The 20,453-nt window shown below is 41.0% G+C and overlaps 1 long non-coding RNA gene across 5 annotated transcripts in view; it reads right to left on the bottom strand.

The window, feature by feature from the left end:
- LOC137859775 (uncharacterized) overlaps positions 1-17,725 on the bottom strand; it is a 33,463-nt gene extending 15,738 nt beyond the window's left edge. Inside the window, exons 1-2 of one of the 5 annotated variants that reach the window (XR_011098533.1) lie at positions 17,436-17,725; positions 1,957-2,149 (exon numbers count right to left, since the gene is read on the bottom strand). This is a non-coding gene — a long non-coding RNA (uncharacterized lncRNA). The remainder of the gene's footprint in view (positions 1-1,956; positions 2,150-17,435) is intronic. The other 4 variants (XR_011098535.1, XR_011098534.1, XR_011098532.1 and 1 more) reach the window with 4 other exon arrangements.
- Between the last annotated feature and the right edge of the window lie 2,728 nt (positions 17,726-20,453).

Below are 20,453 nucleotides of genomic sequence, written 5' to 3'. Positions count from 1 at the left end.
GATGTGCCATGTTTAGAAAACCCCATAAAATTACAGGAATTGCAAATTAACCATAGTGAAGGGCTTCAGTAATATTTGTGTATAACCACTGTTATAATTACTAGATCAGATATTCCAAATACATTACTATTAGCCAATATTAACACATCAGACTTATTGTTTAGAAGACTTTTCTGGTCGCAGACTTGTGTTTAGAAGATCACAGGATGACCACACTCAAATGATCCACAGAAAGATCAGACAAGTCCTTTAGGACATGCTGTCACATTAAACCTTGCCTGCATCATAGCTCAGGAATACCTGGGCAGGTGTTTGCCAACACCATAGTCCACACTTGTAGGAGCCCTGGGACTGCACCCCAAAAAAAGGCATGAATTTTGAGAATAGCCAGCAGAGGCATTGCACCAGAACTTAGCAGCAAAATCAGAGAATATTCTGCTTGTACAATTAAAAATGTTTCTTTTCTGATACAGGCCAGCTACAGACTTGCTGATTCTCTCAACAATTATCATTAATTTTCCTATTTTACATCACTTCAAGAAAACAAGCTACAAACACCCTCTACTTGTTGGTTTTGCAACTTACTCATTTTCCTACAACTCAATTGTGACAACTGTTTTTGTGCATAGTTATGAAGCTAATACATAAACATCGATCTGTCAGTACTTGCTCTTGTAGAGGCAGTTTCTACCTCTTTCACGTTCTGAAACATGGCCAATGACAAGGCTGTAGCAGGAAAAGGACAACGAACTACCAAATAGTTGCAAGTCAAGCCTTTGCAGTTGTAGAATAAAACATATTTCAGTGTTGAGTGACAAAGATTGAAACCTGCATATCTTCTCTTCTTTCTCAGCATGAAAGAGATGACTCATTTGTAAGAAACAAATCTCCACTTCCCAGTAGGTGACTAAGTCTGGACCTTCACAAATGCTCCTCTACTGGAGAATTGAAGATATGGGCTTAGTTTTCTTTCAGATTTACACACATGATTTGCACCCTTTAGAACGTGGTGGAGATGTCTCTGCTCTGATGTCTAAATCAGAGACAAAGAGCTTGCATTAAGGCTCTGGTCAAAGCTCCTGGAAACACAGGAGCATCAGATGCAATCACTACTCTGCGAAGTGGTACAAAACCTCCAGTATTAAGGTTGAATACTTTAAAACCACTTTCCACGTTATAACCATATGATACTCAGTCAGTTACATCAGTGGTTCCACATACTGAATTCACAAACATCTCCAGTGATCCAGGCAATTATAGCCCATGAATTCAGTGCTGAATTTATCAGAACACATCACAGTATGTATTTGCCCTGATCTGTATACCATGACCATATTACCAATAGCTGCTTTCTCTCACCAGTCACACATTTGTGTCCATAATACACTCAGACAACACAAGTTGTTCCAACCTAGACCTGTTTTGAAGGAGATGACGTTCACAGACACAAACCTTCAGTGTTTTCAGCATGTGTTGAAGAGTTTGGGGTAACTGGTTTTCTACACTTTGTGCATGCAGATTACCAGAAAAGCCTCATTTTCCACAGTGACCTCAAAGGGGAAGAAAATGTAGGGGCTTTTTGTTTGCTTGGGGTTTTGAAAATCAGGTTGTTTTTTTCATTTTTTTTTTTTTTTCCATGATGACATTTCTAAAACTTGAGCAGTTGTCTTTATTTTCAAAGAATTAGTTTAGGTGTCCATCTTACAGACCACAGTATCTCTGAAGAACCTGAAAAACCATTTAAGTAAATGCAATATCTTCCAGAGACTGTGGAAAGCAGCAGGTCCCATTCCCATCCTTTCCTCATCACTTCACACCTGGGTACCTTCCTGTATGTGCAATACAACAGAGGCAGTGCCCGTAATACACGTGGTCTTCCTGCCATCCTCTCTCACCAGCCGGAAAAATCCCCTCCCTGCTCAGCACCAACTGCCTTCTCATACATTCCCCACTTACCCCTCACTTCTGTCTGATGCCAACGCTTTGGGGTTTGTAGTGTAAAATGAAAAATCCCAGTATTGCTGGGGTTGTGTTCCCGTCCTGTGTCAGGGGGGCAGACCAGAGGCACTCAGAGGACACGCCACTTGCCAGGACCAGCAGCACTGCAGCTTTTGTACCTGTGTCTTAAGAGGATGTTTTTACCAGCAAGCTGTAAGTAAAAGAAAAGCTTTTATGAGCAAACCCATGCATTTATCAAATTTAGCATTCTGTTTGTGGGGAAGAAACAACAGCAAAAGATGCTAAACAGCCAGCATCATGCTATGTACCACAGGTTATGTGCTAGCCATGATGCTGCTACCAAGACCCATCCAGCCAAGGGAAAACAAAATAGAAACCACACAGTAAAGTATTCACAGGAATAAACCTGCTGCTGTCTGCAGAGATCAGTAAAGTCTGAGCTGCTTGGCAAAAGACACTTCTCAAGTAACAGTTTCTAATTTATCAGTGTGGCTCAGCCCATAAGTTGCTATTTTGCTGGCATGGCATCTTACCTGCAACGCAGCCATGGAGGATGAGCTGATGAGAAAATTGACAGCCCATATTCATCCATCTTCATTTGTCTGTCCCGATTGTGGGAAGATAAGTAGGGCCCCATTTCAGAGCGCTGGCTTTTACTCCCTGATACCATCTTGGAAGTTACTCACTTCCATCCCCCTTTGCTCCGCTTCCCTCAGTCCTGGCAATATGCATTGAGACATGTTCAAGAGGCCAGAGCTCCTAGACTTCAAAATGTTTTGTCCTTCCAACAACTTGTTAGACATGAAACTTTCATGGAAGAGATAGAAATAACACCACAAAGGGGTACCATTCCAGACAAAGTTTAAATGGGCACATCACTTAAATTCTGAATGGGACTTGCAGTCTCTTGTCGCAGTGCTCCCTGCAGATCAAAACTATTGCACGCTATATTGATTTTAATAACACCTCTAGGTTTAATATGAGATAATGAAAGAAATAAGCCCACAGAAGTCAATGTGTCCTGCAGGCTGGTTGCAACAAAATGATGTGAATGAATGCCTGAGGGTGACTATTTCTAATCTGGAAAGAATTTCCATTATTGAAAGCAAAGAAACAGGGTTACTGAAAACCACCTATAGCTTCTGGTCAATTCTGGGATACCTTTATGAAACCCAGGCTGAAAACACTTTTAGGCAACTAATCAGTGACCAGCATGACAAGTACAGGTAAGACTGGCAGGAAGCTACAATATGTCAGAGTATCCAGGCCTTTAATCAGAGAGGAAGGCAGCAGGTTAAAGAAGCTATGGCATAAAAGGGAATTGAACAGGGTAGGATTTTATTTTAATAAAGGAGTCAGGGAATAGGGCAGTGACCTTTTCTGTAGATACTTCATCCTCTACGGAGGCAGAAGGAAGTTATTCCAAAAGGGCTTATTCCAGGAAACGTTCTCTGGAATAGACCTGCAAGAATAAACACCAGAACTTTAATTACTTGCACTGGCTGTCCACAATAATTTCAAGAGACAAATTGTCTCTATGAAGCCAGCACTTGCAAGGATCCTACATTCCCGTGTATGCTGTCCTCTGGTAGTTTGGAAGAGACGTCTTTTGTACAGACAAGTATTTTGCATATATGGACTGTTGTCAAATGAAATTGAAGGCTGAGTCTGGTCATGTATCCTGGGAGATTTTCCTCTTGCAAATTCCAAGCAGCTGTAGCTACTTGTTAGCATTCATTAAGACCAAGAGCACTCATCCTCATCCGCGGAACAGCTTGAAGCCCAAGGATGGTTTTATTTCCCCAGGTTGAAAGAAAAAAAGATCCCTCTGATCTGATGGTGCAGTGGAACTGATTTAATTACAGCTGTGAAAAAACACTTTCAGAGCATTCACAAGTTCGTTCTCATCACACAAACTGAGACATGTCAATAAATGTGGGACATATCTGTGGATACACTTAAACATGCCCAGGTGGCGCAGACTGGTGCTGGTGTCCAGGGGCAGCTGGCAGGGCCTCCTCCCCTGGTGTCAGGTGCATCACTGATCAATGGCAGGGAATGTGCCTGGGGGCTGCTGCTTCCTCCAAATCCTTTTTAGAGGAAGATATTGAAGCCAGTACATTCCTTCATAGAAATGGCAGGCAAGCCTTATTTTCAAAGTCTAGCAAATAAAAGGACTCAATTTGTCATTGTCAGGATGGGGCAGTGATCTTTTCCCTCTGAGCAGTAAAAAAAAAAACCTCCCAGCACCTAATGGTGCTTGGCACCGAGACATGATCAGGTGGAAGGGGCCTTTCCATTTGAAAGCAGATCTCATTTTGAAAGTTAGTCTTTTTAGGCAGGGTATGGCAAAGTTACCATCAACTATCTGTTACAGTTCAGAAAGTGTTCACAAACATTTCCAACAGGTCTGTGAACTCATAAATGGGGGTAAAACTCATGGAAAAATCTCTAAGTACAGTTTTCCTGGCATTTCAAGCTCAAAGCTTATGTGTCTTACATCTTTATGCTGCCAGTCACACTGCTTACTGTTTTATTTCCCCTGTATCTAGCAAGATATCCCCTTACACCCGTAACCCCATTCTGAAATTCTGAGTCCCAGCACCACTGTTAGTATGGAGGAGAGCATGAACCAAGCCAGATGTGGTGTGGCAGAGGTGGGGATCCAGGCATCCAGGCCAGAAGTGGCAGCTCAGAGAAGGCCAGTTCTGCCCAGGTGGTGCTGAGAGCTGCTGTTCATCCACCTCTGGTTGTGAAGTTCCCCAGAAACCTGGGGCTAGGTCATCATCAGACCCAGAGCTGTCCTCCTTCACCTGAAGGAAACCAAGTTTAGTGTCCCTTCTCCTCCCCCAGTATTTTCATGTCAGATTAATATCACAAACAACAACAAAAATTAACAGTACAGGTATTACCTGAAATGAAGAGCAAAACCCCAGTGGTTCTCATCAAACATCAGAATTTTAGAGGACAGCAACACAAGACAACACTGGTGCATTTAGAGAAATGCCTCGCTAAATATCCAAGGCATGTTGGCCAGAAACTCCAGAGAAATTAAATAGCTCTGGAAGACATCCAGATACATCTAAGAGGATAGCAGGCTCTTGCATTGGCACTAGAGCTGCAGTCTACTTCAGAAGAGCTCTTCAGAGAGCAGAACTTTTGCAGAATAGCTGTGATTAAGTTTTATAAAGACAGTCTAAAAGTATAACGTGTCTAGAAATTGCTACAAAATTTACCAATTGGCATGTGATTCAAGTAGATCCCAAAGAACTCAAACAATGGGGTGTAAAGCATTGTTCTTCTCTGCCTACAGGGATCTCTGGTGAATGCAATAGATACAAGGTGCAACAAAGAATAAAGAGATCATAAAGGTCGCTGAGGTCTAGGGGAGAGGTGAAAGAGCACGTGAAATTATAAAAGGGAGCAGAAGCATGGAGGAATGCCATAAGGTCAAGGCTTTAGGATCACTGCAGTAAGTGCTGCCCAGCAGAGCACTGCAGCAAAGGATGGATTAAGTATTTTAACTATGCACTGCCAGAGGCTGTAACAAGGATTTGAAGATTCATTAAAGAAAAGTATGAACTACAGGTTAAAATCTTTCTTGCTACACTGTCCAACACTACCCAAGAAGTCTCAAACCAACAAAAACTGAGATAAAATCAGTCGTATGGAAAACTAAACCTTCTCTGCACATTCTGCAGATCTGAGAGCTGCAGCCCTGCTGTTGCCTCAGTTGGTGTGAGGATGCACACCTGCAACCTGCTCAGGGAGGGTGGCTCCATGAACAACCAAGCACATTCAGTATCTGCAGCCAGTGCTTGCTCCATGCACAGGCCAGCAGTGTTTATATATTATGTCTCAAGTTTCTTTGTGAGAGAATGGGAGAAAGACAAAATTATGAAATAATTCAAGTCATTGTTACTGAAGACTCCATTCCTTTCTCTAGGATATTTCTATTCAAAGTACCAAGTAATTGCTTACTCTCAGACAACTCCTGGTTTACTAAGGGTTTTCTTTGATCCACAGTTATCCAGCTGGCTACATAATTCAACTTATTTCAAAGAACTTCCTTCTGTGGCCTTTATTTTCTCCTCTGTAAATCAAGGTGTACACTGCTTCAGTGTCTGCCATGGACTTCTGAACAGTGCCTGGCAGGAATGGGCCAAACAGACTTCAAGTCCTTGCCCAGAGCCATATCACAAAACCAAGCCAAACACCTAGACTGCAGAGTTCAGCTCTGCTAATGTTTGCTTTTTAGAGTTCAAAAAAGCTCTCAACTCACTAATCAGTGCAAGTACCACGTCTTGGACATAAACAGATGCTTATTACTGTAAAGGTAATTTGTTAGAGTTATTTATTATCCAGCCCTAGGCCTTGACCTTTGTGCAGTTAATACAACAATTTGGTTTTCTGTACTTAATACTCTATCTGAAACTGAAGCCAAATCTCCACAAACAAAGCTTCATTAATAAAAATGGCTTGACACACCAGTGTATTACTCAGGAGATCTTGGTTTGCAAATGCTTCCCCCAACCAGCAGATTCAATTGACTTAATCCAAGTACACAAATGTCTCATCTCAATTCCAGAGAGATTTGCACCATGTGGAAACCCTGCAAGGTGCCTGCAGTTAAAAAATAAAATTTGATGCAGAGATTTTATGGCCTTGTTTTGCTGTCCTCTCCAGCCCCTGAACTTCAGGAAAGACTGCATTTTGTGTTGTCTTTACTGGGCAATGCAGTATGGACTTGGTCAGTGCTTCTGTCTTGCCAGTTAGGTATCTGCTGCTGATTAAAGTTTGCAATTTGTCCAATAAAAAAAAAGTGAAAATCTTCCAAAAGCTGTTAGCGAATTTCAGTGATATGAAGATAAATATCAGTCACTGAAACCAGGATGCTTCTGGAGAAGTTTGAGAGAAAAATAGTCCCACTACAAGCCCTTTGGATAGGCAGGAAACCATAGCCCTGTGCACTAAATCTTTCCAACTGCATTGACTTAAAAAACAATTGCAAATATTTTATAGTTACAAGTAGGTGTACATATACATGAAGTGATATACAAAATGTTGTGTAGTGTGAGGAATTGGTGGTCCAAAACCCCACAACCATAAAGGATGCCAATCCAATTCTGAAGCCCTCCCAAAGTGTTTGAGAGGGACAGCACCTGACATACGTAGATACTGCAGCAAAAACCTGCAGAGATTACACGTGAATGGTCTGGAGCAGAGAAGAGCTCATCACTCCAGCCCTTAAGGATCACAAACGGAGTGAGAGGCAGCACAGGTTGGTATTGCTCAGAAACTGATGAAGATTAACATTTTATTTCTCTGTAGAGAGCAACATAAAATGAACAAGACTCACTGGCATTTGGTTAATGGTGTCTCAACAAAAAAAGGCTGAGCAGATTAGGAGGTGGTGAGTAGTTTATGATCAGTTTAATAAGAATAGGCAATAAAGTCTGGGAGACAGCATGACTTTGAACTGAGTCTGGAGTAACCTAGCAAGCATCCACCTTCACTCACTGCCTTTCAGATTTAGCCATCATCCTTTTCCCTACTTTAACCACAATCAATTTCCCAAGTCAAATACACATCCAGCTGTCTCTTTCACAACTAAAAAGTTAAAACTATTGCAGGAAAAAAAAATGTTTTTCCTATTATTCCATTTTTGCTGCTAATATTAGAAAACAGAAGCAAACAAAAATGGTTGCAGAAAAGCAAGATATGGAGAACATGCGAGCTCAGTTGCATGAAGGAAGACAGGAGCTTTCTGAACAGATAAGGGTGTTCCTCTGACCTGCTGTGACCCTAGTAAGGTACTAATTACTGGGCTACCAATACCCTTAAATCAAAAAGAAGTGTTAATTTAACCTGGCAAAGGATTAATTAGTTAGGAAAATGACCGAGGAAAGAAAGGACATCACTACCCTTCCTTTTCCAGTTTTGTTTCATTTGCAAACCATTTTTTTTATATTAAATTACAAAACCAGGTGTGCAGCAGCTCTCAGTTGCAAGAATCACAACTGAACAGCACAACCCTGACTCCTGGGCTGTAGCACCAGAGGCAAACAGGACTAAAGCTGAAGTCTATTCCATCCCAAAGTCTCCTGTGAAGCTTCCTATCACAGGACATGCAGTCCTTCCAGATAAGAATTTGAGTGCAGCCACAGGCCAAAAGGAATTGCTGTTCAGCCAGATAGAAAATGTCAAGTTAAGACATTTGTGCTACAAAACTGAAGAGATTGTAAAAGACTTTATACAGCAACAGCACAGCATGCAGCTTCCCTCTTGGCGTGCTGGGAGGCCAGAGATCTGGTCTTCGACCTCTGTGTTGGTCACACTTATTCTCTGCTAGCAAGTTATTAACTGAAATATTTCACAAGAAAAATACAGATTCTGGAATTGAAGAAATGCAACTCTTTAGGCAGCAAAGTGAAAAAAGTTTTGGAGTCCAGCATGGAAGAAAAAACGATAAGGCTGGAGAAGGCTGTGGAGAAGGTCAGGATTCAGCCTCACTGATTGTGGCCAGGGAAGCAAAGCTCAATCCAAGTGAATTAATTCATCCAGGGCCTTGTTTGCACTCAGATACAAAAAGATACCAAAGCATGAAGCCTGTAGAAACTAGGAAAAGTTGTATTTGGAAGGATTGGGTGCAGATGTTCAGCTTGAAGTTGAGAAGGAAAAAAGTCCTTTTTTCCTGAAGCAGAAGAAAGGTCAGGACCACACTAAAAACATGCAAGTGAGGGGTTACCACAGCTCACGTTGTTAGAAATTATAAGACAGAGGTCCTTCTGGGCATTGCTCCACCAATGCAGCCACCAGATACTAACTGCAAGGACCAGGAATATCCCAGGACCCCAGGGTGAAGAAGGGGATGGCAGCACAGATCCACTTTGTAAAGTTTCATCCACAGCATCTCCTAAGACAGCGTTCTTCTCTTTGGCTTTGTGGAAGGGGATTGCACCCTCTCCTTGAAGGATGTCCAAGAGGCGGTTAAAAATAATAAATAAGAGCTACATTGCAGAAGCAGTGTAGTCGATAACTTCTCCCTTTTTCTGAGATTGGCACCTCTGTTGTGGTGTTACCATAGTGACAACGAAATAAGATCGCAAACTGAAATAGTTACAACAGTATTTCAAAAAAAAAAAAAAAAAGGAAAGAAAAAGAAAAAGAAACGGGAAAACAAGCAGGTAAGGGTTCTTAAAATAATGCCCACTGGAGCACAAAGTCAGAACTCTTCCTGGGCTAAAATCTAAGGATTTACAGGGCACCAGGCTCCCAGGTTAGCTTCTTTTCTCCCCGTTTCTAACATGTTTTACCCTCTGGTGCCAGGTATAAAATTATGCTGTCTGTATAGAAACTCATATTTCAGCCCATGTGGGAAACGTTTGGACAAATGTGCTTTCTGAGAGAAAAGAAAACATTTTAAGACCCACAAGTATTTCGCCTCAGGAAGTTTCCCCTTAATCTTTGTGCTGACACCTTTCTCAGACACTCCTCAGCACTTTAAACCATGCAGGAGGCCAACAGCAACTATTCCCAAGGTATTTAGTTTCTCCCCACAGATTTTTGCAATGATTGTATGACTTCAGATCTGAAAGACTACTCTCCTCGTTAAATGACAGATAATTGAACAGGTGCACAGCAAGGGGCTGAACAATGATGCTTCCTCTAGAGCCCACAAGGGCAGCAACAACTGTTTCTTCCCTGAAAAGGGGCACGAGTCTCAGACAATTTTTTTTTTTTTAAAAGAATACTTCTAAGGAAAAAAAACAAAAAAAATTAATCCAAATCTGATTAAACTGAGATGCAAAGACCATCCAAACATGATGAAGCGGTAACAGAGCACAACAAACACTGAATTTCCAGGACAAACCCAGCTGCAGACCCTGGCAGGGGTTATACCAACATGCAAGGAGCACTCTGCAAGAACAAGGTCTGCTCTTCTTGTTCAGCCCCTCCTGCCTCAAACTCTCAGGTATATTGCAGATATCTACACCACCCCAAGAAAATAAGTCAATTCTCTTAGTATCATCTTCTACAAGAAGTGTCTACTTATACAGTTAGAAAGTCAAACATCTGAAGCTTTAGATACATAAATGACAGCTCTCAGCCTCCCCCAGACTTCTTTAACAAAATACCATTTTTAGTGTAGCATGAAATTGCTGCCATGGAGAGGGAGCTGGGCCATGGACATTACCCCATTCCCCAGCATCTCTGCCTTTCGTTTCCAGTTGGCCTCAGACCCATAAGCTTCACCATTTTCCCCATAGCCAGGCACCCTCCTGCCACTGGAGCCAGTTGCAGACGTGGTGCCCCATGTGGGGAGGCAGTTTGGTGTTACCAATCCCTGGGGTTTTTGGATTGCTGCTGCAGTGAAGTACATGGGCAGCTGAGGAGCTGTGCCACAAGCACAGCGATCGTATCACTCCAACAGCATCTTGGCCATCTTCTCCAGGCTGGGAGCACAAACCAGTGACCTGCTGCTGGCCTGGAAACACTCTGGAGCAATTCAGTAATTTTATTTATACTGCTAAAAGGCATCTTGCATTGTCCCCAGTCCTTGCTTTCATCATGTTTTAGCACACGTGTTTATTTTCTCATCTCTCTGTTGTGGTGGTTTGAGTCTTGGGGGAAAGAAGATGGATTTTGGCACCCCTGGGCTGTGAAATCCCTGCCACGCTGCCTGCCCACGCTGCCAGGCTTCCTGGACAGGTAGTGCTGGAAACGCCAGCCCAGAACTATACCCCGTTAGAACTGGGCTCCTTTCTAAGAACATTATTATAGCTGACAGTACAAGATAAATTATAGCACTTCTGAGAAATCAGCATATAAAGTTATCACATTTATATAAGGTGGCAGATCTTTTATAAGAAAATGGAAATATATAGTGAATTTGGAGCAAAGTGTTTAAAACTTCGAGTCATTTAAACATTTCTTATTCTCATTCACTCTGGTTTTCACTAATTCTAATCTGTATCATTGTCAAGATTAGCTTTTCTCCACTTTTTCTTCCTCACGTGAGGTGGAAAAGGTGTTGTCATGATCCATGGGCACGTGCAGACTGCTACTTGTTCTCAGCTCTGCACCTGTCAAAGTAAATAAGCTCTGAGGACATGGAAAAATCCAAGTTCTGTGCTCAGAGAATTACCCTGGAGTGGAAGCTTTATAGAACTAATCATAGCAATGTTTCCAAAAAGGAAATAAAAGAAATCTGATATCACCATCTGTAAGAGAAATCTGTTTAAAACATGGCTTTCCAGATCCCCAAAACAGATTTGCTGCTTTACCAAAATTATCCTCACCCTTTCTAAAACTCACTTAAACATCAGAATTAAAAGATCAAACAAATGATTTCTGAGCCTCGTAATACTTTTTGACAGGGCAAAGTAAGGCCCTGAACTCAATATCAATGCCTTCCAATCAGAGAAATACTGTATTCTTTCCTAGTCACTGCCCAAATTCCCCAAGTCTCCTAGTTTCTAAGGAAACTGGAAAACCAGAAGGTAGGGGAAGTCTCTGGGTAGAGGTAAGTGAAGTAGCTCTTTTATGACAGCCATTTATCACCACTGCCCGGCTCTTTCACCTTGGCTGTACCCATGCTCTCAATAGTTTCAAGCATCGAGTGACTGCTGGCAAACCCAGGGCAGGACCTGCAGTAAGCAATCACAAAACCACACACAGGGAGGGAGAGGAGAACGGCCTCCTGAGGGGCTGAGATGAACACACAAATATCAGGATCAGCATCCTGTGCTTACAGCTAAGGATCACTGCTGTACAAGCATCCTGGGCTCTGAAAAGAGCATGAACATAGACGTGGGACAAGAAGAAAATGCTCAAGATATCTACTGCTGAGGGATGGACATCGGTGTGGAGATGGGGCTCAAGCAGGACATGAATCAGTGTATGCAGCATACTGCCCTGGGGTACCCATACCCTCAGGTGTTTGTTTTTTTTTTTTTTTCCAGTGCCTTGTCAGAGGCATTTCAGAGACTTTTCATACCTCTTTCCTCTTTTCCTCCTTTTCATACCCCTTTTCCTCTCAACAACAGGTAGAGTCAGAGGCAGTGAAATCCAACAGGTAGACCTCAGCCCAAGAACCTGGTAACTGATGGCTGGATTGAAGCACTCAAGGATTTCAAACAATTGCTATTTTCATATCCAAGTTACACAGCATAGAGCAACTATGATTGAAAACAGGTGGCTTTCTATTGCACTAAGGATGGGGAAGCCAGTTCCGAGGAGGAAAAAGGAAGAAGCTTTCCTCAGAGCCTCCTGCTGAGCTCCACACTGAAGTGCAGAGGACGGCTCCCAGGGCACTCAGTACCCAAGACCTTTCCTCACCTTCTCTCTATGAAGCACACTGCTCCCACCTGCTGCAAGTTTCCCATTTTATCCCAATTCCCTGCTTTATCAGCCATCACACAGCACAGGGTGATGTGGTTCAGCATCTTGAACCACAAACAAGACTGAGCATAGTAAAAAAAAAAAAAACACTTTTGCATTTTAGGGCTGTACTACAGGTTTGGGGGGCTTTAAGATCAGTTCATTTGGCCAAATATTTGCGTTTGATGCCATCTGACTTCTAAAACATGCCTGGGCTGAAATAAAGCCAAGCAAACCAAATTCTCCCTCTCACAAGTGCTTACCCTAAGCCAACACTTTTTTTCTTCCACTGGAAACCAGGACCACAGAAGCTGAAAAGGCACAATAATATTTCAGCATCAGGCACAGCACTATGAGCTGCTTTGCCATTTGTAACCTTTCTGTATTTTGTGCTACCTTTTTACCTTTGGCTGAGGCATCAACATTATTATTTTGAACTTTTCTGACAAAAATAGTCTGAAGCCCTTTCAGATGTTGTGCAGGGAGGGAAGACAGGCATTGATGGTTGTCAGAACATGGAAAAAAGATGGAGAAAAAATATGTCTAAATGTTTACAAAAAATATCTTCCTCAGAAAAATACCTTTATCATATTTTAAATGGTAAAATGTGTACTTGCTTTGTCATGTCAGGAACACCATATAGAAAACTGTTACAGGTCCTTGCACCAACTTTCTGACACAACCAGCTCACCACCACACACGAACAAAACCCATCCAAAATAGAAGTCTCCCCTGAAACAGGGATTTCAGGGTAAGATTTCTCCCCTGAAACATGGGAGTGTTTCTGCCTTCCCCAACCCAGACCAAACCAGTACCTGCTGTGGTGCTGTAAAAACATAGGTCTGCTTTGCCCTCTTCCTCCTCACTTCCCAAGGCAGGACGGTATTTGGACATCACACTCCAGCCACAGAGGCACCATGAAGTTAATCAAACTTAGGATCAATTTACAAAGTGCAGAAGCTAAAAGACAGGAGATAAATCAATGCAAGTAGTGCTGACATGAAGGAAGGAGCGATCTTAGACATGATGTGCCACACAAACATGGCCATCCACAGCCAGACACTTGCAGAATAAAACTGAAGTAGAGGGCTTTAATAGATTTTTGCATGTCAAGTTTGCCTCTTGATGGTCTTTCAGGGAGGATATGGACTACCCAAAGGGCCTTTTGTTAGCCTTTTTGTTTTAAGCTATAAAAAGTGTCAGTATTTTTTTTTTTTAATTGACAGAAATAAAATTTAATCATGGCATCTTATTTCGACAAGAGGGGAAAAAACAAAGAACTGTTTACACTGCACAATCAATAATAGTCACGAAATAGTGCTGCAGGACATTTTTAATCAAACACTGGTGTACACTAGGCAAGACAGATTTCAGGCTTTAAATCATTCTGGAGAGCCATGCAGCAAGACAAGCTGTCAAGATTTTACCTGAAATTTTCCAGCTATATTTTTGAAGAGAACCTGGACCTTGCTAGAGACTCTGCAATGGATGGGTACACTGTCTCTAAATAAGGTTTTCTTTCATTCTCTGAAGTTTGTGACAACGTCTACCTTGACATATTGCCTTCACAGTGACAGTAAGTAGGCATTTGCTCAGAGTTTACAGTTGAAATAGCTGAGGCATAGACATGGCCTAAGATGACTCAAATGTCTTCTTTTAAAACCTGAAACATGAGGTGCTTTCAGCTGCCTCACTGAACAGTCCTTAAAAGCTTGCTAAAGTTTAAAGAACAACTCAAGAACAAGATGAAGCACTGGGAAAGATTTTTTTTTTTTTTGTAATTACCTTGCTTCTTAGAGGTGCTTTGAGCAGCACCACTAACACTGAAGGCAAGCCTTCAAAGTCAGGGTTTTTTGGAGTGCAACAAAGGGCACGTCCATTTGGGGCAGGGATAGAGAAGAGAGGAGCAACAGCTCCTGCCCCAGTGCTTCCTGGCTTGCAAACTCTCAATATATATAGCAAAGAACACAGGCCACATTTTGGCTTACAAAACACTGCTAAAGTGATCCAGTTATGAGGACACTTTCCTCTCTACACAACAAAAATAACCCATTTAAATGGAGAATTGGGATACAGCAGCACAGGACTATTAGAAAGAGAGATATAAATGAAATTTAATAACTTAACCTTATTTAAAAAAAAAACTTTCATCTCTTACTCTCTCCCAAAATGGTTAATGCTAAAGCAATAACATTGTCCAGTGGGTGTAACTGCAGCTCATCTGCACCTCCACATTGTTCAGCATCCCCAGAAAGATTTTATCTTTTAAGAGGTCCCTGCAGCAACAGGATCGGATGTTCTGTGCTCCAATTTTTACCATCAGTTAGGAAACTTTAATTAAGCATAAGGAAAACAAGGATTTTTTCCAACAATTTCCTGTATTTTAATTTTGTTCACAAGTATTTTTGCTCATTTTCATAAAGTTTATGAAAAACAAAAAGTTGATGTTAGGACTACTGGTAGGAGTTAGGTATTGGCATATACACCTGACTGCAGTTGTGAGTATACTATGAGGACAGGCTTTCTAGAATCCACAGAGTAATTCAACCAGCCCAGAGAGATGCTACCCATACCAAAGACTCCATTATTTTGCACATGACAACACTGATCTCAAACTTAAAACCTAGCAGATGCCATGGAAGCCTACTAAAATAGGGATTGTTGTGTCCAGCTATCAGAATATTTATCATTTTTCCTAAAATTTTGGCTGTTTCTGAAATAGGTCTTCAGACCATGAACAGCACAGAAGCGATGTTGTTCAGTTTTCTTTGGGCAAAGATTAGCACTGCCCAGCTGTGACTGATCAATGGAAAGAAACTTGGTGGAAGCCACGTGCAGATTTTGAGCATTAGAAAGTTTTCAACTCCTTTACAATATCGGCTTTTAGCACCGTCTTTCAAAATGGCAGAGCAATCTTTTCACATCAGTTCACTCCCACAAGCAGTCGAGTGATAGATCGGCTTTCCTTGCAGTCACTGGAAATTAAAGGAGTTCAACGCTTTATAGCCAGTCTGCAATTGTCCAATGGGTGCTATATTATATGATATTTGACTATTCCATACACACACTGCTCAGATCCTGCCTCCCAGAAGCACTTTTTCAGGGAAAGAATACAATTTTGATTTATTCCTAGAGCAGTGGAAAACCGCAGTACAGAATTACTCAGGGGTAGGCTGCAGCATTATTAAAATTCATTACAAGCCCAGAGAACAAATTAAGTAGCCCCTATGCAGTGGGAGCAACATCAGAGCCTGAAATCAAGTCAGAGGCTCACGGTCTGTGCGCATCGCTGGGAGACACGTGGGCAGCTTCCCAGTGTCCCGTCACAGTTTTCCAGTTGTAAATTCCTGAGCTAAAAACTGGAAAAGAACATATTTCAACTTCCTTCTGGAGACAGCTACAGAAGGACTGCAAAAAGGGTTTTATGGTCATAAATAAAACATAGGAAATTAATTTTAGGGCCCTGAGCTACCATAACATTCTAGGCACTTCATAAGCAACATTAGAACCATAAAGCATACAACAAAAAGCACAGGGTATTGGAGGACCATAAATATTTAATGTTTTATCACTGTGCCTTTGTCATAAAGGTGTTCAAATCCTACAAAGATGTCCTTGCACTCATCTTCGGGCACATAATCCTCTTACAAGGGGAGGCCACATGCAGGGTGGAGGGGCTGCACCGCACACCCACCTGCTTTAGCTTCAGACAAAACTTATGTGGCCATTTTCTCACTTCTGAGGGGGTGAGGATGCTCGGGAGGATGCTGGGGTGACAGTACAACTATCTGCAAGCTGTGCGTGCTTTATAAAAACATTATAGGTTATGTATGGAAAGCTATTCAGTTCTCCTCCAGCCATAAACCATGCCTCGTTGCTTGTGCCAGAACTGTGGCCTCTGGGTTACAACTGAAACATATCAGTAAATATCTGTGTAGCAGGTGCTCAGAAGGGCAGAAGACAAGTTGTCCTGATGGCATGCACACTGAGGAACACATCAGAAGGCCATATCCTGGTGATTAATAGGGAATCCATGAGCCCTGATCCTTCCCTTGCAAAGGACAAGGGAAGCTACACAGGGTTTCGATCAAATTAGATATCTTCATGTTATAACAGCCCTCAGACTTGGATCCAAACAATATATCTTAACACTGGTTGTAATGCGAAAGCCAGGCTCAAATCTCAGTCCTCCATAACACAAGCTTTATAACTGTGATTCTGTGATTCTATTAAAGCCAAGCCAATGGCAACATAGGACCAATTATCCACATAAGACCCCAGCAATACATATTATCTGATTTCATTCAAATTTTGTGAAAATTCAAGTGCTGCATAAGAAGAATAATTTTTTCATGCTCTTTCAAGTTCATACTATTTTTTTTTTCCTAAATTAGTCAGGAAATGAAGCTAGGAAGTTCTGTAATTACATCTAAAGCAATCAACATATGAAATATTTTGAAGTGTTCACAGAAAGTCAAATTCTTACACTTGCAAAAATAATGCACCTTAGACCTCCTCAAAATAGGACGGGGCCTGAGGAAGTCAAACAGTATTGAGTTTTCACTTCAGGACTGTGGATCACAACAAGAGCAGATAGAAAAATATACAGAGAACCAAGGGTCAAAGGAACATAGTTTTAGAAATGCCCTTACAGGCTTTCTAACCCAAAAGGCTTGATAAATCAAAAGATTAATTTATAGACAGTCAGAGATCTCAATAAGAAGCTCATAGCTTTTTTTTTTTTCCCCTCATAGGAACTTTTGCTTATAAGCCTAAGACTTTTTTTAAATATAAAAATGAAAATATAGAAAAAAAAATCAACACATGATTCCCAAAGCCAAGATCATTACAGAAGTAATTAATTCACTCTAAAAGAGCAAATTAGCAAAAATTCATCTCTTTTACAGAGTTGGCCATAGTTGGAAAGTTAAAACAAATATAACACCTTAATTATTCTGTACCAACAAATACACCTTGGGTGTTCAGAAAAGTGGCTTGATTCACTTAGCTATTGTTTTTCTTATCACTCTAATAAAAGCTTTTCACAGTAAGAAGAAGTAAGATACAAATACAAGAAACATTTTTTTTTTTACCTTTACCGAAGACTTCCAGCTCTTGCAGTGAGATCCTCACAATATTACAACATAAAATAAGCTGGTTTGGTTACAAAATTTTTTCACAGAGACCTGAACAGCCTACCACAGCCAACATTGCTCTGAATGAAGATTTCATTAAGAAGCAGGGACCACAGGTCCCTATTTAGCACCTCTTATTTCTTGATTGACAAAGTCAGATTTAGTGGGGGGAAAGGGAATTAGAGCTGTTCTCCTGGCAGGTGGTAAAAGGCTCATATAATTGTTGGTTAGATCAGCACAGGTTCGACAGAAAAACAAATCAGAATGAATCACAGCTGGCCCTATGGTTAGGGCATATATTTACGTATAATTAGGCAAATCCTAATTCACTTCATTATAGAGCTTTGGGTTTTTAACATTTACTACAGGGTCCAACTAGTGACAGAAACCTAAAAAATAACATAATGCAATACATGTTTGTGAGAGCAACTGAGGTGTACAGGTCCAGCTTGGAGGGGATATTAATACACATCTATATTTGAACTAGTGATCTGGCAGGTCCTCTTTAAACCTGCAGCATATATATGTGTCAAAAAGATATGGATAGAGTTCATATCAATTCGACTTTAGAGCTCAATTTCTTTAAGAATAAATCTTCACCTGGGTGGATGTTGCATAACAATTTGTGCAGGTTCTTGCTCTAAAAGGATTGAGAATGCCTTTGTTTCCATAAATACTTTGTGGCACTCTGCTTTAATTTGCTCTGAGTTTGGTTTATTGCTGATGTCTGCCAATTTCCACTCACTTTTTAATTTGCTTCCTTTTTTTCTTTCTAACCAACAGCTCATGTTGCATTCTAGTCATACAGTTTTGGAAGCAGCTTTAGGAATGTGGTTAGCAATGCGTATAGAACAATATTTATTTATAAGAACACTTCCAGTTGACATAAAGCCAAAGTTCAGAAGAGCTGTCTGAGCCACTGCTTGCAGGTGCTGTCAGGAGAGAATTGAGGTGGAGATGTGGGGATGAAGGACAGCTGGAACAAAATGACACAGGACCTTCTCACATTGCTTAGAAGGTTACAAATGCAGGTTTTAGGGCCAAATTTTGCTAAGAGTGTGAAGAAAATTAAAAAAAATAAAAGTTACAATGTAAGTGGTTGAGATTACTTAAGACTAGAGAGCAAGGCTTTAAGTGAGGAAGAAATAATGAGGTGTGATGTATGATATTTGTAATAAAAAATTTTACTTCAAAAGATGTATTTTTAGCAGATGATCTGTAAAGTCTAGTTCCTCCTACTTTTTTTTTTTTTTTTAACTTATAACAAACTCTTTTTTTTTTTTTAATCCCACTGCTATTACTGAGGAAATAGACACAGAAATATCCCTTCCTTGTGGCCTGCATAATATGTGAGAAACAGAAATGTGTAGGTAATGCCTGTTTTCTCATCCAGTGAATCGAACTGAGCTTTAATTTCCCTGATATTTCAGTGTTTACTTAAGACACATCCAACTCAGCATCTCACCTAAAATAAGTAAATGCAAACTACATCATGCTGCCATACCCCATGTATCAAAACTGAACCTGAACAGACGGGCAATAATTTGTACTCAGATAGCACAGGCTATTAGGGAAAGCAACATATGTGGAAGGGTAGTGTTGAGCTTAATTAACGATGCTAACACAGGAAGCTAATTTTACTCAAAGTATGGTCATTAGAAGTCTTTGATGTATGTAATTTATCCACAGCCATTGCTGACATGTGCGTATGGAGATAACTCAATGAAGCATCATTTTATCAGTGGTAATGCTATGCTTTCAAGGACAATATTTGTTTAAAAATGAGAAGCTGCTGCTGTCTTGATAGAAAATAATGACCCTGAAAGGCAAGAGGCTGCAAGTGTTGTCTGCAAGTAAGGTTGTGGTTTTCCTCTGGTAGGCGACGTCCAGGTATCCTTTAGCAGCCTGTCAACCTCAGTGAGGCACCAGGAAAGTCTGAGATTTCAGCCTCTGTGACACTGCCCATCATGAAGATATATTAAACTGCAGGAACAAGACATTTAGAGGGCAGAGGTAATCCCAAGCATTTTATCTCAACCTCAACCATGAGCATAATTCAGCTGCTGAGATGAGCCCTACCCAAAACATGGACAGAGCCGGGCTGTTTCCTGAAAAGCCATGTCAAATACATCATTTTTTTTTTATGTCAAATACCTTAAAAACAAAATAAAATATAATTTCCAAAAGAAAAATAAAGCTGTAACTGTGAACTGCTGTGATGGCAAGGGCTCCCCATTGAGCACTCATCTCACAAAGATGTGCTCCCAAAAGTTTGTTCCCCAAGCAAGTCTTTTGCATCAGTTAAAAAACAAACAAACAAACAACAAAAACAAACACCAAAAAAATATTATAGCTGAGAAAAAGAAGAAGAAAGCATTAAGAGGGCTATAAAACAGGTCTGAATCACTACAGAACAGCACAATGTCCTTCAGGGGCTGTTTCCCAGCCCAGGTCTGTACCAAGCACAGTAGTGTAGGGCCCAGCTGTGCATGCAGCATCAAGCAGCCAGGCAGCTATGAAGCACTTGCAAAACAGTTCTTTAGTCCACATTAAAACAATTTTTGAAGACACAATGCTTTTACAGTGCATGCAGTCCCCCCCCTCCAAAAAAAAAAAAAAAAAAAAAAAAAAAAAGGGGGTTGAGGCAAATTTCTCAGCAGCAGTTTGTAGAGACAAACCTTGCCTGTCTCCACTCTCCCACCTGAGAAATTTTAACATGGGAAAGAGAATTTAACCCAGCATGCTATTCAGGTAGATCTTAAAGCAACTGGACTTTTGAAGATCCTCTGGGGAAAAGAAAAGTTAATTAATGGTGTATCATCTCGAGAGTGTCTTCCTGAAGCCCCAGAGGTGCCAGCTAAAGCCATTACTGCCTCATTTACAGTGACAGTCATCTCGACTCTGCTGTTGCTCCCTTAATTTTCAGGGCAGAAGGAGTCAGCTCCTCATTAAATATTTGTATTTCTTCAGAGCTTT

Source organism: Anas acuta, chromosome 7 (assembly GCF_963932015.1).
Source record: "Anas acuta chromosome 7, bAnaAcu1.1, whole genome shotgun sequence".
In the NCBI taxonomy this organism is placed as follows: Eukaryota; Metazoa; Chordata; class Aves; order Anseriformes; family Anatidae; genus Anas; species Anas acuta.
This window is presented reverse-complemented; position numbering and strand designations above follow the sequence as displayed.